Below are 18,564 nucleotides of genomic sequence, written 5' to 3' on the forward strand. Positions count from 1 at the left end.
ATGACTTTCCACCTTTAGCTAGATTCCAGTAAATGTGTCAGATTCTGTTAGTATGGGATCCAATGTTTAGAGCTTTCATATTTGTGAAAGCTAAACTCTACGCATGCCACCCATCACCATCTGTGAGCCAGAAAGAGGAGGAACACCTTTAAAGAGAAAGGGACAAAAGCAAAGTTATTCATAGTAACTGTGGAGGAGAGAGGCCAGGCCATCAGCAGAGCCCCACTAAACCACACTGGTCAGAGGGAAGGGGCATAGAGCTGGTTTCTTTCTTGAAACCACTTGGAAGGAGTCAAATCATAGTTAAATCTATACATAAGTATCATTTGATTGGAAGAATTAAAAATACTGCTGCATGGTAATCTTTCTTCTCTCACAGTCTGGTAGCTGAAGGCCTTACAAAAGAGAGGCTGGGAAGCCCTGGGACAATGTGTTTTCTGTTAGACATGGATCTTTATGGCCGAACATGGACTAACAGTGGAAATAGAGCAGTGGGGGAGCTCTCAGAGCATGGCCCTGAGAAGGGAGGACAGCCAGAGGTGGCTTTTAAGAAAAGAGAGGGGTAGGGTCTCCTGGACGTTTTCTGTGAGTGTAAGGCCTCGGGAAGATGGCAAGGAGAAGAGAAGAAGGGGAGGAGTGTGAGCACTGGGAGAATTAATGCTTCTAGTGGGCTTAGCAGGAAGGAGACTCAACACACTGTTTGGAAGTAGGTCTTTGCAGCTCCCTCATAAGCCCTCAGGGGCACAATGGGCTTTGAAACCCCAGCGTACCTGGCTAAGGACAAGAAGCCCTGGGACACAGTTCTGATTTGAGGGCTGCCATTGAACACAGGGATGTCTCAGTTTTTCACAGGGCAGGAGGAACTTGTCTTCACTACCCTCCAGGAAACAAAGAAGGAACAGCCAAATCACCTTTTGAAGATGGACCACACCCCTTTCTTGGGACCAAGTAGAGAACCAATGATGTCAACATGGAAATAGGTGATCCTCCTCACCAGCCGCAAGTGAGAGCTTTTGTCCCCACTCTTTAGTCATAATCCAGCAGGACAGTTTGCCAGGCAGATGGATGTGGTGGGTTAAATAGCAGCCCCCAGAAGATATGTCCACATCCCAACCCCTGGAACCTGTGAATGTAACTTTCTTTAGAATAGGGTCTTTGCAGATGTAATTAAATTAAAGATCTTGAGATAAGATCATCCTGGAATACCCAAGTGGGCTCTAAATCCAATGACAAGTGTCCTTATAAGGAAAAAGAGGAGGCCATTTGAGGACAGAGGTGGAGACTGGAGTTATGCAGCCCCAAGCCAAGGAATGGCTGGAGCCACCAGAAGCTGGAAGAAGCAGGGGCATGTTCTCCTCAAGAGCCTTCAGGGGGAGTATGGCCCTGCCGACATCTTGATTTTGGACTTCTGGCTTTCCTCAACTGTGGTGGAATATAATTCTATTGTTTTCAGACATGGGGTTTGTGACAATTTGTTGCAGCCACCTTAGGAAACTAATACAATGGGGTTGCACAGAGAAATGATATGACAGGAGAGAGAGAGAATCTAGAAAACCAAGTCCAGTGCCTGGATTTGCTGCTGGCATCCGGGGTGAACTTTGTCAACTTTGTGCTGCAGGTCTGTTTCCTCCTGAGATCCTCGTGTATTCGCCCCTCACGGCTGAGAGTGGACCACAGCTCACTGGAGGATGCTGCTCAGGATCTGATGAGGTCAGGTCAGACCCTCACACCTATTTGAAATGGTGGTAATAGTAGTGACCATATTCTACAGAACGTTTAACACGTGCTATGTAATTTACATGCATTAGCTCATTTGATCCTCAAAACAGTTCTACGAGGTTAGTATTCTCATCCCCATTTTACAGATGAGTAAACTGAGGCTCTGAGAGGTCATATAGCCTGTTCAAGGTCATCCAGGGAATGATGGTAGCACCAGACCTGTGCTGAATCCACAGCACTATGGAAGATTCAAGCCCCACAAAGACGGTTGTTGGAGCACTGCACAGCATCCCACGGTGCCCGGCTGGCTGACGAGAAAGATTTGTTTATTTTCTAAATATTAGCACCATTGACACTACAGTTTGGGCAAAGATCTGGTTAGACCCTGCTAAAGGCAGATGGGCAGCAAAACATCCACATTCCAGGAAAATCTAGTCCCAAATGATACCGATCAAGATCCTCTCAGCCCCAAGGTTCCGAGCCTTTGTCCCCCCTTGGCGATGCCAGGGGAAGAGATGAAACCCCTAATCAAGTGGCCTCTCCCATGTGAGACACTGGCCAGTCCACAAACAGAACCCATCCAGCTTAACTATCCCCCCCTCCCCCCTGCCTGGAGAAGAGAGAGGAAGCTGGCTGGAGAGAGAGGTTCTGCGAAAGCCCCATCCTGGGCAGATGGACGTTGTTGGGGGCCCTGTCTTCAGCAGGTTGGACTCAGGCAGGCCTGGCACCTGGAGTCCCTGTGCCTTTCCCAGAATCACAGAGTTTTGGAGAGATCTGGACTCATCTCCCTCTGACTGCTGCTTAGGCTGGGGTGGGGCTGATGGGGCCGCTTCTTCCCTGTCCTTCCAGCATTCTGAGTCGGAGGGAGTGCAGGAGCAGGGAGGCGACCCGAGGGCCTGCCAGATTTCCTCCTACACAGACCTCGGTGCAAGATAAAGTCAGGCGAGGCTGTGCCACAGGACAACAGCATAATAAATCCCCTCCGGCCTCCTCCCGGGCTCATTGTTCTAGGGCAGCAGTTGTTTTGAGTACGATCAAAAGGAAGGAAGAGCACTGTGCTATCAGGCTGGGGAAGAAGGATGCTCTCCTGACCGCTCCTGTTGCCCTTGGCCACCCTCATTTTAAATATGAGGAAACCGAAGGGCAGCGTGCAGCCTAACCCCATCCTCGGTGAGGTTCAGCGCGCTGCTCCGAGGCCGCCTAGACCTCTGGTGAGGTGGCCATCCTGCCCAGACTCGCGGACAGCCACCCGGGTCACTCTGGTCTTGTCCTTTTGCCCTGGGCAGGGGGCTGGGAGGCCCAGGCTCAGGGTCAGCGGCCGTGTGGGGAGGGTGCTGGAAGTGGGCCCTGGACTGGCTGCTCAGCTGTTGTTTACCCCTTGGGCTAAGAACTGAGGCCAGAAGGCCACAGCCATTGGAAATAATAGGCCCTAGAAGGAACTTCCCGAATTTGGCTGGCCTGGTGCCTGCGGCTCAAGACAGCGGATAGCTCGGCTTCTTGGGAAGCTGGTGTCTTCAGGCCTCAGGGCCTTTCCGCCACAGAGCCAGGTCCAGGCAGGGGCACAGGTGGTGCACACCTCAGCCCCCACAGCTGGATTCCTGCGGGGCGCTGGAGCAGAAAGCATCAGCTCCCTTGAAGCGGGAAGAGCGGAGCTGAGGGTTCCTCCTGAAGGCTGCAGGCTTGGGGAGTCCTTTGCCTCTCCGACGGCTGCCCTGCCCGACGCCCAGAGTTTGCTTTACCAGGTGCCCAGCTGCGGTGGCCCGGTCACCTTTGTCTGGGCTGGAGGCCACGTCTGAGCCATCAAAGGCGCCTCCATGGGGGAGGATGTCAATGTGCTTCCTCAACCAGAAAGGTGGTTTGAGTTCGGCCAAAGCAGCCCAAGCAAACAAGCAGAAGCCTGTCAGTGGAAGGATGGGGGCTGCTGGGGGATCACACGACAACAAAATGAGAACCATTATCAGTCTCGTCCCAGCCTGAAGGAGGGAGAGCCTTTGAAGCCACAGACAGGCTGAACAGAACTTTCCACCTGAGAGGCGCTGGAGATGGGAGGTCAGGCCGCACACAGCCCCCACAAGAACGGATCAAAGTCTGCTGCAGAGGGAGGGGCCCGCAGCTGCAGCCCTGCTCCCCCCACGGGCTGCCCAGGGCTTTCTGAAAGCAACCAGGCTGCCCTGGGGGGAGCCTGTGGGAAAACCCAGCACAGATGCACCGTGCGGCCAGCCCCCCCAGCGCTGCGGGGCAAGGGGAAATAACCCCCTCAGTGGTCCTGAAAAGAAGAGGGAGGGAATCAAAGCAAACGGGAAACGCAAGGACCACCCACCCGATGAGCGCCTACCTTTCGGGAAACAATAACTCCTGGCTTCCCCGGCGCACTTCTGAAAGAACAAACAGACTGAACAGGCGGCCTCCAAGCTCCATGTTCCCGGGGATCTGTGGGACGCCCGGCCCCTCGGAAGCCGAATTTAATGTGTGTTGGCCTCTCAGTGCCTATTCCGGGCTTCCTTGCATCCACTCTCCCCGGCAATCCAAGAAACAGCAAGAAGCCTCATTCAGGGCGTGACAGGGTCCCGTGTGGATGCCCTTAGTGAGCTTCTCTCAGACTGGACCGCGGTATCTTCCAGGGAACATTCTAGCATCATCCTCCACGCTGCATCTGGGGGGCGAGGGAACCTATGAAAAGGCTCTGCCTTGAATGCTGTGTTGGCGCTGCCCGGACTGCACAGCCTCAGCCCACCCTGCTGGCCTCGTACCCCTTCCCTCCTGCCTGGAGCTCACCTTCCCAGGAGCCCATGAATTTGGGTGCAATAAAGCAAAGCCATTTCCACTGTGCTCTCCTTCTCAAGGGGATGGGAAAGTTCTTTCCTTCTCCTTCTTGGGAATGGGTTTGAAGGGAGGGTGGAGGGGGATACTAATGTGGAAGCCTGGGAGGTATTTGGGTAGAGGGGCTGAATGTGTAGAGGAAATGGGTTGCCCAGCAGCGCTGGGGAAACTGAGACGAGAAGTTCCAGAACTGCTGGTTTAACCAGCCGGCATTCTTTCCAAAATGAATGAACAGGGACTAGACAGAGGGCCTCAGGGTAGACTAGACAGAAATGAAGGTAGAGGCATTTCCTCTCCCCCTTCTCCAAAGGCCAGATCCTAAAGAGGGGGTGGGCAGCTGGGAATTAGTGACCTGCCACCCACTACTCACTGTGAGATTTATATCTTTTTATTACTTTGCCCGGAGAGATGGATGGGATTATTTCCATTTTACAGGTGATGAAACAGAGATTCCAAGAAGCGACCAAGGCTCTCCGAGGACCACATGGAACTGGCAAGCTGGAACTCAAGCCTCAGGAGGCCTGGCTCCAAAGTTCATAGCCTTCCCCACTCTTCCCAGGCCTGCCCTGCCTCTCGGGGTGAGGCATATGTTAGTAGATGCTTCGTAAATATTTGTTAAATTGAACTGAACTGAGCAGCTGAACACACGCAGGCCTCTTTCCCCCTAAGAGGAATCCTTTGACGGTCCGGGTTATGGAAAGAAATTCTCTAAGGCACCAAATAAAATCCTTCTCTGAGGTGCAAGGAGGCCTTTTTTGAAATTAATACCTAATAAAGTTTACACAGACCCCCAAAAGGAAAAACAGAAGGGAACTGGAACCATAAAAAAGCAGAGTAGGTAGATAATAAAACTTCAGAGTGTTGTCTTTCATCCAGGAAGCACAGAGCAGTCACAGGCTCTAATTACAGATCCATCCCCACGGCCCTTTCTGAAGTTGGTAGGCGCATGCAAGCAAGACCCCTCATTTTAGGCACGGATGGATTTGGGTACCAAAAGCTTTCACAATTCTCCCCATGGTAAAGGGAACATGGCCTCCTTCCCCAAACCTGCATTGGATGCTACCTCCAGCTGTGTTTCCCAGCTCAGCAAATAAAACCAAGTTTTCTGAGAGGTTCGGGGGGTGGGGGTGGGAATGAGAAGGTCTAGGAATGAGGGGGGCAAAGCTGAGGAATTAGACCTCACTTTGGTCTGCACACAGTATAAATCCCCTTCTGTTTATCCGTATGCACATTCTTTAATTTAGGCGTGTGTTGATTGTGTACATCAGTGGGCACTAACATGCCAGACAGACTCTCTGATGGTGGAGGCGGGGAGACAGTGTGAGGGGGACATTGCTCCTGGTGGATACAGTGATGTTGAGACTCAGACAACTGGAGGTGGGTAAGAGGACTTAACTGCAAAGGAGTAATCCTTTTTTTTTTTTTTTTTTGCTGGTTCATGTCCAATCATGTCATTTTTTGGCTTTAATAATATAATAGTAATAATTGCACATGGCTTTTTAATGGTTCTCCACTGCAGAATAGTGTTCGGCACAAATTCCTTCACTAGACCCTGAAGCCCTTTCACGGTATGACTCCATCTGGGACCCCAGTCTGATTTCTTGTTCTTCTAGCTTCTGTGCAGTGATTCCCAATTTGTGAGCTGCAGACCTGTGGTCAGGGGTGAAGAATTTTTGCAAGGGGTCTGTAACTGGGTACACCACACCAAATATGGACTACAGCCCAAATCAATAGTATGTAAAAGGCTAATTGGAAAGGGTTGTCAAATCCTAGCAGCTCTTTGTCATTGCGTGTGTTCTTGGGTACTGAAGTTCAACGACTATCACAAGAAAGGGTGTGCGTTATGGTAATGGATTTCAAACTGGGGTCCACGGAACCCGTCAGAGAGTCCCTGAAGTAGAGCTGGGGGAAGGAGCAGGATGGAGCCAGAGCAGAAGGGGCCACCCTCCACCCCCACCACACACACAACAAACTCATCCCATCCCCTTACAAACACAGCATCTCTGCTTCTTTTCACTTTTGCACACCAGCCTTTCTAGTAAGATTTTGTTTGAAAAATGGACTTTTCTGGGGAAGAGAGTGGGGTGGAGTTTACAGGCAGTGGCCGAGTACAAAGTACACAGACTTCTAGACAGCCCCTTGCCACTGTTCGGTGGAGCAGTGAGAAATCAGTCAAAGCCCCGCGCGTGCCTACCATGAGTAAAGGGTGTGTGTAAATGCTGCCCGGGAAGGCATTCCCCCCGTCCGGACCTGCGGAGGCAGCGCCGAGCCGGTTAGTTTCTTAGATGCATGACGTCCATCTGCCTCTCGGTTGGACAAGATGAAGTTGTACAGTAGCCAGTCCTATTGTCGATGCAGACAGTGTCCCCTTTGCACCTGCGGTGCGACATTTCCTGCTTTCCAGGGAGGGGACGGGAACCCTCTATATACCAGCTCTTCTTGCGTGCCAAAATTCCTGCAGGGGTACTGGTCACTCGGGGCCTATTTTCATCTCCTTGAAATTCTGCCCGGATGAGTCTCTGCTCACATGGCTGATGCCTCCCACCCAGGCCTTGCCCTCAGGTAGCCTGGGGCCTCGAACCCTGGGAGCAGTAGGAGGCGGCGAACAGGACCCTGAGAGAGGACTTGTGGAAGGCCTTCCTTGGAGTCTCCAGCCTCTCAGCCTGGTTTCAGACAGAACAGCAAAGAAATACCCCAAACAACCCAGAACAGTGCTCATTAGCTTGTGAGATGAAGGCAGGAGACTCAAAGGGATTCCTTTGTACCTGCTTTTCACTCTGCCATCCACACGTACCTTTAAAAGCCAACTTCCCAACACTCCGACTCGAGGCAAAGGCAAAAGAGGGGGTGGCAGGACTCTTTCTGACACGAACACTCCCGTTAGAGGCAAATGAGACAGCATAGCACACAGACCCAGGCCTGTCACGGCTGTGACTGCACCAGCTGGAATGTCGCTCCGTGTGTGTGTGTGTGTGTGTGTGTGTGTGTGTGTGTGTATGCACATGCATGTGTGCGCCCTTCATGTGTGTATCGAAGGCTTCTGGGAGCCCTCACACACCTGGATGCTCAAATGCATAGATGGAGATAGTGGGGACCCAAGGGGAAGTTTTGAGAACCGGAGTGTGTCTGCGTCTGAGCACAGACCTCTGTTCATGTGTGTTGGGGGAAACGGGAAATTTTGTGTTCAGGTAGGTGCACACGTACGGTGTGTGTGGCTGCATTCAAGTGTGTGAAGGGGAAGCTGAAAGAAAGTTTCAAGAGTCTATGAAAATCCTCAGAAGAATATCTTGGCAACTCCCCATGCCACAGGTTGGTACACATTCAATGCTGGTGAAGTTCATTTCCTGTACTAGTTACCAGCCCTTGTTTATTCAGGACACAAAATATGATTTAGGGCAAAAACTCCGGGTATCAGAGGTGGGTTGAGGGACAGGGTATTTAGAGAGGGTGGGGAAGCAGAGTGCAGGGGAGTCACTGTCCAGTGTCTTTTAAAGGACCCGTGAAATCGATTTTCAATATTAATCCATAATTCCCACCCTTGTATGCTTGGGAGAGGGAGAAGGTAGAGATCTAATTTTAAAATTCTGTCCTTTGTCGCTCCGAAGCCAGTTTAGTGCCTGATCTGCTCCTCCAATAGCAGCTGGACGTTCCTGCGTGTGTATGTGTTTTTAAACTTGTCTGTCTTGTTCCACTCCGAGCGTTCATTTGTGAGCCCGGCCCCAGGAGTGTTTAAGAGCTTTTTCACTCAGCTTTCTTCTGACTTGCTTTTGTGTGGTGGCATGGAAGGGGAGAGCTTGGTTAAAGCCCCCAGATCATACAGGGTCCTCGGCCTGGCATCCCCAGTGAAGTTGGGGAGTTTGAGCCTCACGACCATGGCCTGCATATGAGCAGACATTGCCAAACACCTCAGTATGGGGAGAAACGCACTCTCTACACAAACTCCTTGGCATGCGACCTCCTCGGAGTCTATCTTGCCAGTGTATTATCCATGTGACACCCAGATCAGAATAGATGCTCGGCGGCTGCTAATTAACCATGGTGCATTCTATTCCAATCAAGGGACATGAAGCCATGACCAGAGTCAGCGGAGCCACCATTGTTCTTCAGCAGAGCACGGTGCCAAGCTGGGTCAGGTGTCTTGAACACACACCTTCTTGCTGCACCTGTGTGAGAGTCATGGGCCTGTGTTCTTCCTGTAGTGTAGACGCGAGGAAGGAGTAACGCAATCTCCTGGCTGTTGGGCTCCATGAAGCAGAGGGCCCAAACCTATCAGGAAACCAAGTCTAGACAAAACAGAGCTCTGAAGATCACACCCACAACCTTTGGCACTGGGGGAAGGGAAGAGTACCAATCAGGGAGTGTGTTAGGAGGCTCACTGAGAGGTAGAAGCGAGAGGAGCCATACCTCGTCCTCTGTCAGGTCAAGGTCTAAGCCCTGCTTAAGGCTGTTTCTGACTTCAGCGCTTCTGTGGTGGTGGGACCCAAAGATGCCGATGGGGTCACTTCCCAGGCTTTGCCCTGGCCCGATGCAGGACTTCAGTTGTTTATGGTGATAGGAGTTTGCTTTATATTCCAGCCCTGCTCAGTTGGCATCCCTCCATCACCCTCAAGCAATTCACAAAATCTCATCACTAGGAAACCTCTGAACAGCCACAGGACTGGAAAGATTGGGACCTATGACTCCTAAGTGAATTCTGAAACTCCTTTGAAGTAATGCCTAAAGTTCAGGGAGAAGCTTGCCACGGAAGAAAGACCTTGAGGCAGCACTGGGGATGGAGACAATGAGGTACAGATCATTATCCTTCATAGGACCTCTCGGCTCCTGTTCGCCGGGGACCTTGACATAGAGTTAATCTTCTATGCAAGCTAGCGTAGAACTCTGTTGATCTGTGACTCTGTTCAAGGCCCAACAGAGCCACCTTCCAGAGCTCTCCAGAGAGCTGTGATTGCAGCCTGGGACATGTCCTTCCTTGGCTGGAAGTGTCTCCACCTGGAGCCGGACCTAGCCCTGGAGGAAATGGGCTCCTGTGGGAAGAGACTTGCACCTGTCCCCCCCACCCTGCTCCAAGGCAGCAGCTTCCTGGGTGCCATCTGTTTGCCTGCCAAGTCTAGGCCCTGGGAGGGTGCTGATTTTTCAGGCTTCCCTGCCCAGCCCCCACAATAACCCCAGCAATTACTTTGCCCCCAACAGCCTTGGAAGGGGACCCGATTGCCTGTCCAGCCGGTACCTTTGACATCAGATGTTCTTCGTGCAGATTTCCTTACAGAGGGGGTTGCTTTTAGGGAAGGGTGGGGTTCCTCTCCTCTGTCCTCCCCAAGAACCCCATGTACCCCTCCATCACTGTGCCTGTCATGGAATCATAATCTATCCCTTCCTCGTGTCTTCCCCTGCTAGCCTGGAAGTCCCCGAAGGCCAAGGGCCATCTCTTAGGCATCCTGGAGGGTGTGGGGCAGGTGGGGTCCTGACTGGGTGAGGGTCATCTAGGACCTCACTGAGTACCCCCAACACTCACTAGCCATTGGGCCTTGGATAAAGGTGCTTCTCAAGGGGTCTGACCTGATTCTCATCCCCATCCCCTGACACTCGGTGCTACACACCTTTACCTAAAAAATGGAGGTATAGTTCCCTGAGCCTCCCACTGGATTATTTGTAGACCCATACACGAAAAAACTTCGTAAAATGACCAGTACAACACATACGAGGAGTAGTGTTATGTTAAAGCCCCCCACCTCCCTTCATTACCATCATCTGATGGACGGAGGCCTGGCTCTTCCTAAGTGTGCTGTCTCCCGTGTGGCCTTCGGCGAGTTGCTTTGTCTCAGCGACTCTGCCCCTTCAGCTGTGAAGTGGACGTGTGCGGTTGTCGGGGCAAGTGCTTTAACCCTTAACTGAGTAGCATGGGTGTGGGCATCGTCTGTTGGTTAAATGACATGAAGACACTTTCCTGAAGAGTGATGTTTAGAAGGAACTAGACCTTGGTATGTATGATGTGGAAACTGAGTGAGACCCACGTCTGTCCTTTGTTGTCACGTAAGTGCAACAGCTCTCTGGTACTTCTCCCACTGAGGGTCAGCAAACTTCTACCAACAAGGGGCACATAGTAAGTATTTTCAGCTCTGTGGGCCGTTGGGTCTCTGCCACACTCCCAAAGCAGCCATAGGTGATCCACAAACAAATGGGCATGGCTGTGTTGCAACAAAACTTGTAATTTATGAAATCGGGCCCAGAGCCCGATTTGGCCCACGGGCCATGGTTTGCTGAGCCCTATTCTAGCTCGGGGTAGGTGCTCAGGAAAACCTGGGAAACGGATGTATTGAAGACAGGTGAGTAGAGACCTCTGTGCTCTTGCAGACCCTTGATTTTAATTCTGTTCACACAGGCCCAAGTTCTGCGCTCCTACCCTGGGGTGACAGCCACAAGACCCTCACCTCCACTTCTCTCCCCTCCTCCAGCTTTGAGAGATCCCAGGCTCATTCAAACCCACCCGCTTAATGGAGAGCAGAGTTTTGTGACTTACAGGATCTGTCCCCTAACCTCCCGCCCTACCCAGGACCTTTCCCCTCCATCCCGTTTGCGGGACACACAATTTGTAATCTCCTTAAAACCAAAGAAGCGAGGTCTCTGATTCATGTAGATTAAAATCAGCTGCAACCTATTAATGGCCCAGAGCCCAAGACAGATTTTAGGAAACAAAAACACTGGACCAAATTAGACCGAACTGGCCTCTGTCTCCAGGGGAGGGAGGTGGGGTAGGAGGCTGGGGGTGAGGGGAGTGGCCATGTGGTTTTAATTAGTTAGGATTCTCTTCCTGAAGCTAATTCACCCAACACAAAGCCTGTGTAGCGTCATGGAAGCAGCCAGCCTTGGATCTGGGCTCTCCCTGGTGAAAGCCCCAGGTCCTGTTGGGGGGGCTGGGGCTGGTTGTGTGTCTGTAATTAACAGGTTTCAAAGTGGTTATTTTGGAAAAGAGAATTTCAGTGGCGCGTTAAAATCCTTTCATCAACCATCAGCCGGCGTCCCAAGGCCTTCAGCAAGGCCCTGGCCACTTAGGGCTTCAGAGAGCTTGGAATTCCCAGGGTCTTATTTGAGAATGGGGAGGCTTTTGCCATGAGTTTTATTAGGCTGATGGTTGCCATGATTTTCATTATGTTGTTTGGTTACTGGAATCATAAAAATGTTTCTCTCTTCCTAGAGTACCTAAAAACATTAAAAAGAAAAGAAAAAGAGGAGCCCCTGCCTCTATGGAAGTTATATAACGTGCAAACTGTGACTCCCTCATGGGAAGGGGCTGGCGCTGCCTCTGGGCCTGGGGTGGGGGGGTGTTGGGGGCGGGGTGGATCACAAGGCTGGGAGAGACAAGGCCAGGGCGACTGGCCAGCACTCCCTTCTGACCTCACATCTCAGGAAACAGGCCTAGGGAGATGCCCAGGCCGAAACCGGTCCCGTCCTTTTGCTCAAACTCTCTATGGGGGGTATTCTTTATCCTCCTGGTGCATCAAGGCAGTGAACAGCCGGAAAGGTCGAGAAGGAGTCTGACTTCTACTGGACCGGTGCTTTAGGACACTTCTAAGAGTAGAGGGAAATGGCAAGCTCACATGTAGCTTAAAATAAAATGCTGCAGTGGACAGGGGAGCCCCCCAAGCCAGCGCTGGGGGTCCTGGCGTTGCCAGTGGGGCGAGCTCTCCTCAGATGCTAGACCAGCTGCACTGAGGCCCTGAGAAAAGAGTCGCTGGAGCCTATCTTGGCACCCAGAGCCCCGAGCTGCGGAAAGGAGGGAAATAGGTACTAAATCCCACAAGCCACAGAGATGATTTCTTACCGCTCTGAATATAAAACCTCTGATATCTGGTCAAGCTCCCAGAATCACCATATGGGGTGACAGGAACTTTGAGTCTGTGTTATCTGCTAAATGGAACACCAGCCCGGCTTTACTTCCTATTTTGTTGATGGCTACCTTCCAGAACCTTCTTTCATGAAGGACATGAAAAATATTTTGGGAGAGTTGCTATTTAATAACCTCTGGTGCTAAAAAACAATGGACAGTCTCCAGAGGAGCAGGCCTTGCTTTCGGTAGGACGCCAGCTAGATAGACCCAATCCACAATAAAGCTGTAACGCAATTTTTTAGAGAATTAGAGAGTGTCAGAACTGGGAGGCAAATTCAAGTCCAGCTCATCCAGGCCAGTACTACAGATGGGGAAACTGAGGCCTTAGAGCTGGAGTAGAGGGTCCAACCCATGTTTCCTAGCAATCAGGGTTTGCTCAACTATACCATTCTTCACTTTGCCTTGACGTTTTCATTCACTCATTCAGTACTTACTGATTATCTCCTGTGTGTCAGACACTTCTAGACACTGCTAATTTTGTTTCTTTGACGTTTTGAGATGAAATGAAAGAGATACAGTTCTGTGGAATACATCGAAGAAGGACAGGAAATTTTCTCTGCAGAATCCAGGTTTTAGGAAAACTTTGTGGTCCTGGACACTCTAGAGAGCTGTTCTGGGTGTACCTTTCAGATGGCCAAATGATATCATTGTCATGTATGGATGGGACTTACCTGGCGGCATCCACTTACAATCCCCACCTCACTCCCAACAGCCACCTGGGTGGCCTGGCCCAAATGATTCTGGGACGGAAATTGTCAAGGGTTCTGTGGATCCAAAGTTGAGTGAGTGCTGGTGGGAACCCAGGCCTGTTGAAGACATACAGATGTACGGGTCCCTCAATCTGTTTCCCATCATTCTCCTCCCACAGTTCACTTGTCAGTTCTTTGCTCTTGTTTACCTCTGTGTGAATAATTCCTCGATTATAAATAGAGAACTTGGCACTGAGTTTTGGATTATCTGTGATCTTTAACTTTCCCAGGGCAAAAGAAATTAAACCAACAAATCTCTTTGTTTCTCATGGTTCAGTATCCAAGCCATGGAAGCACTGATCTGTGTAGAGTGAGCCAAGCCTGAACCTCCCCACCCCTCCCCACCCCCTTGTACTCAGAGAAAGAAGTCATGCATGCATTCATTCATTCATTGATTCATTCAACAAATATTCAGTAAGCACCTATGTGCCAGACTCTATTCTAGACACTGGAGATACGGAGTGAAAAAAGACAATGTCCCACCTTACCCCGTTCACATCTTAGTGGGGGTGACAGACAATAGGCAAACCAACCAACCAGCACCAACAACAAATGTGCATATGTATATGAAGGTATGTACATGTATCAGCTAGTGATAGGTGCCTGGAAAAAAGTAAAGCAGGGTAGAGAGATGGGGTGGGGGATGCACTATTTTAGACACAGTGGAGTCAGGAAGACCTTTCTGAAGAGGTGACATTTGGGCGGAGCTTGAATGAAGAGGAAGTGAGCCACATTCAAGCCCGAGAAAGAGCATTCCAGGCAGAAGGAACAGTCAGCGTAAAGCCCTGGGACAGGGACAGTGTGACAAGTGTTGAAGAACAGCTAGGAGATGAGGGACTGGAGCAGAGTGAATGGTAGGCACGACCTGGGACAGAAGGTCAGAGAGGTGGGTAGGGGCCAGCTCAGGGAAGGAAGACTTTGGTGTTTGTTCTGAGCATCACGGGGTGTCCCTGGAGGCTCTGGAGCAGGGGAGTGACGCGGGAGGGATGCACGCTGGAAGGCTGGAGAGAAGCTGATGACAGCATGACCGGCCAGCTTGGGTTACACGTTTGCACTCAGACATGTGGCAGATGGTAGCTCTACGTCATGGGCGGTGCCTCAAGTGCAAACCTTTGAGGGCTGCCTGTGTCGGCAGGGTGGGGCTGGGCCTGGGAGCGCACTACCTCTATGCCAATTAGTCTTAAGCCCAAAAAAAGGAAATGCTGATGTTTAAATAGCAGGGTTGGGGCCCATGAGTCATAGAACCCTCAATCAACCGGGCCACTATTGGGAAGCTCTGGGAAGTGGCTGGTGCAAAGTCTCGAGCTTCTAGCTGGGGTGTTTGGCCACTTGTTGGCACCTCTGTGGGGGCCTCTAGACACATTCAGAAAAATCAGACTCAAGTACAGACCTGGCCTTTGGGGGGGTCTGGCTTATTTTTGGCTGACTGTATACTCTCTCATCAGTTCTCTTCCCAGGGCCTCTCATTTTGCAAAATGCAGGCTACCTTGCTGGGGAGCAGAGGGGAGAAGGGGAAGGCGTGGGCTCTGGGTTCAGTCAGCCTGGGATGCAACCTTTGCCTGTCCACTTAACAAGTTTTTGAAAGCTTTTTTTTTTTTTTTTTTTTTTTAGATTTTATTTATTTATTTGAGAGAGAGAAAGAGACAGTGAGCATGAATGCAGGGAGAGGCAGAGGGAGAAACAGACTGCCCGCCGAGCAGGGAGCCCTATGCCAGGCTCTATCCTAGGACCCTGGGATAGTGACCTGAGCTGAAGGCAGACACTTTGCTGACTGAGACACCCAGGTGCCCCCTTTTTGAAAGCTTTTTAAAAAGTTACCGAACCTCCTAGAACTACATTGTCCAATGCAGTAGCCACCAGCCATGTGTGGCTATTGAAATTTTAATCAATTAAAATGAAATAAAATTTAAAAATTCAGTTCCTTAGTCCCACTTGGCACACTTCAAGTGCTCAATAGCCACACGGGGCTGGTGACTCTCATAGGATCGGACCGAACAGATATGGAGCATTTCCAACATGGCAGGAAGTTCTATTGGACAGTTTTACTTCTTTAGAAAGGAAGGAACCCACGAGAAATGAAAAAGTTAACATGCAGAAAGCACAAGGTACTTTGCCTGTCTCGTCGAATGTGCTCTGCAAATGACAGTCATCGTGAGTCATCACATGAGTCTCTCTCCTGGCTCTGCTGCTGGCTAGCTATGGGGCCACTTGACTTCTCCAAGCCTCAGTTTTCTGTTTTGTAAAATGGGAATACAAAGTAATGCTGAGTGAATTCCTCAGAGCCTAACTTGATGCTTGTTTTTCTAACTTCTCCCCAGACCTATGAGAACCTCCTTGCCATCCCTCAGCTGACTTATCTAGACCTGAGTTTGGGATTTTCCAGTCCTGGCATACTTAGCGGGAGGCATGACTTGTATTGTGGCTCAGTAATAGATTCTGGAGGTTTTAACCAACTTTAAGGGTTTGAATATGGTTTGTGGTGTGAAGTTCTAATGAAACAAGTGGGCAGGTCTGATCAAGAAAAATAGTCATTTTAACTCAAGTCAGATACTCACCTAGCTCTGATGTTCTGAAAACAGTCATGACTTGGGTCCCCCAGCCCAGGCCCTGCTTCCTTGCTTAAATGTTCCTTCTGTGGATGCAGCTCCCAGGGAAGGTTCTCAAGCAGTCCTTCTGGTATCTTGGCCTCCAATCAGGCTTCCCCTTTCCACTTTGGGGTTTTGTTGTTGTTTAACATTTATTAACTGCAGGCATTTAGTGGGTGGAAGTTGGGATTTGCCTGGGGCTGGAAGGAAGTCATTTGCCAGGCCAGGATAAGGTGTGGTTTAAAAGTTGAAGCTAGAATCCCCTTCACCTGCTTAATTCATTTCAAGGGAGATTTGTTTTCAACTTCCAAATTACCTGCTAGGATTTCTTGACCTGAGATCCTATCTCCCCTGGCTGTTTTCTTTCATTTCCGATGAGAAAGACAAAGAAAAAAAACAGACTGAGAGGCTCAAGAACATTCTGGCACTCTTTTAAATAAAATTGCACACAATGCATGATTTTCTTTACGGTCTTCTATAACACAGGTAGTAGAAGGTCTGTACAAGGCATGGGCACCTCTGCTCTAGGGAGGCGTGCCTAGGGAGACATCACCCCGGGGGAGTGAATGCAATGGGGGTTTTACAGAAAACCCCAGGAATAGTGGAGACCAGGGCAGGGACCCTGTTCTGTTTCGCTCACAGCTCTCTCCACTGCCTTTAGGCCCTTGGCTGAGAGCTGCTTGTCTTTGCCCACTAGTGACCCAAGTTTGCCTGCTGGTGACCCCCTGTTGGAGGTGTGGGCTGTTCAGGGAGCCTGATCAGAGAATGAATAGAACTGAAGCGGGCCCCAAGCATTGCCAAGCAAAAGACCCAACAAACCAGGGTTACAGGGAGTGTTAAACTCATGAGGGAGTCCCCAATAAATTGCAGTTCAGAAGAAACAAAGCCAGAAGGCCCCGTCCCCAGCTCTTGGAGCCGGAAGCTGCCTAAGTGCTTTTGTAAGCAACAAGACAAAAAAACAAGAAGAAAAAGAAGAAAGAGGAAAAGGAGGAGGAGGAGGAGAGGCAAAGACCCTTTTAAGATATAGATCAATTACTTTAGGCTAGCAGCTCTCAAATATTTTGGTCTTAAGGACTCCTTTATACTCTAAATTTTTTGAAGACCCCAAAAAGCCTTTGTTTCTGTGGGTAGTATCTATTGATGAATCCTGGGGTGGCCCCGGTGAGCCTCATCTCCTAGCATTCGTGCCCTGTGCATTCTCCCACAGTGAATCAGGTCTAGTCTGGGTGACTGGTAGAGAATGGCATAAGACAGGGTGTGTGACTTCAGAGGCTAGATCATAGGAGGGACTCGACGTTTCTGTCTGGTCTCTTCTGTTGTTCTCTCTGGAGAAAGCTGACCGCCATGTTTTGAGTAAGTGGGAGAGACCTGCATGAAGAGGAGCCAAGTTCCCCTCTCAACAGTCAGCAACAACTGAGCAGGCTTGTGCGTGAGCCGCTTTGAAAACAGACCCTCCAGCCCCAGCCAAGCCTTTAGATGACTGTAATGTCATGAGAGACCCCAAGCCAGAACTGCAGTGTCAAGCCGCTTCTGAATTCCTAATCCACAGCAACGATGAGGGTAACAAATGATGATAGTTGTTTTAAGCTATTTGGTTTTGGAGTATTTAATTAATTCATCTACCGTATTAAAATTAAAACAGAAGAATATTTAGTATTTCTTTGTTAATCCATCTAGTATTATTCATTAATAGGAATAGTCATATCTATTACTTCATTAAAATTCATAAGTTTTTTTACTTGTTAAAAAGTTAAAAATAACATAAGCTTCTTGTAAAAATAATTGTGTTTTCCAGAACAAAACAGAACAAAATTTAGTGAGAAGAGTGACAGTGTTTTACATTTTTGCAAATCTCTTTAATGTCTAGCTTAATAGAAGACAGCTGGATTCTCATATCTACTTCTGCATTCAATCAACTGTGATAATCTTGTTTTGATTGAAGTATATGAAGGAAACCCAGCCTTACATAGATATGTAGCTGGAAAAGGGAGGGCTATTCTAACAGCCTTTTCAGATAATTGTGGATATAGGTATCCCCACTTTTCAAAAGTCTGTTTTACACCATTTTGCTTCTATGAAAGATCCACATTAGTGCCTGTTTTCATTAACCGAAGGAAATCCTAAGAGGATTTTCACTTTTATGAAAAAGGGCAAAAAGTGAAAATACCGTTCATTCAGCATTTGGTTTGCAGGGAGCCCTTATAGAGGCAGCTCGCACCCCAACCAGTGAGAGTGGCGCCGCCCAGCTCCTTCCTCGGGAACTACACTCAGCATCTGAGCATCCCGCCACCAGAGCTCTGAGCTGCGTCGCTGAGGGGCGTTGGTTAGCAAGATGTGTCCTAAGGATGAGAAAAGCCAAAGAGAAGTACTTTGGAGTCTGAGAACCCTCAAAAAATCTTCCATACAGTTGCTTGCCTCTTTACACCTTTCAGCTTACAAAGGATTTCATAGGAACACTCTACTTTTGGCTAGTGGGGGTGGCCTGTGTTCTTCTGTGATACTCTACCAAAACCCAACAAATGGTAGTTCATTAAACGTTAGTGGCAACGTAGCACCTGAAACGATAGCAATCAACTTCTCATGCTCAGTTACATTAAAATCCGTTTGGTCTGTCTTGCACTTTGCATGGCCCGTGTGTGATTATATAATGCTACGCATGGGTCATTTGGAAAATATTGCTTTACTAAGTTATGTGGATCTTCCAAATTGGATATATTTCATGATGAAAACTAAAAATTCACATTTGCTAATAACAGCACTGGTCTCATCAGAAACTTCCTTAAGTATCGGGAAGGTGTTAAGCTCA

General features: G+C 49.5%; 1 protein-coding gene across 5 annotated transcripts in view; it reads left to right on the top strand.

The window, feature by feature from the left end:
• Window positions 1-18,564, top strand: part of RAD51B (RAD51 paralog B) — a 623,368-nt gene that overhangs the window by 571,214 nt on the left and 33,590 nt on the right. Inside the window, exons 11-13 of one of the 5 annotated variants that reach the window (XR_004620514.1) lie at window positions 843-1,003; window positions 1,619-1,710; window positions 4,975-5,549. The exons of 1 other annotated variant lie outside the window; for it this stretch is intronic. The gene's annotated coding sequence lies outside the window, so the exon portion shown is untranslated. 3 more of the 5 variants (XR_004620515.1, XM_019797262.2, XM_034643365.1) reach the window with 3 other exon arrangements.

Source organism: Ailuropoda melanoleuca, chromosome 14, assembly GCF_002007445.2.
Source record: "Ailuropoda melanoleuca isolate Jingjing chromosome 14, ASM200744v2, whole genome shotgun sequence".
Classification (NCBI taxonomy): Eukaryota; Metazoa; Chordata; class Mammalia; order Carnivora; family Ursidae; genus Ailuropoda; species Ailuropoda melanoleuca.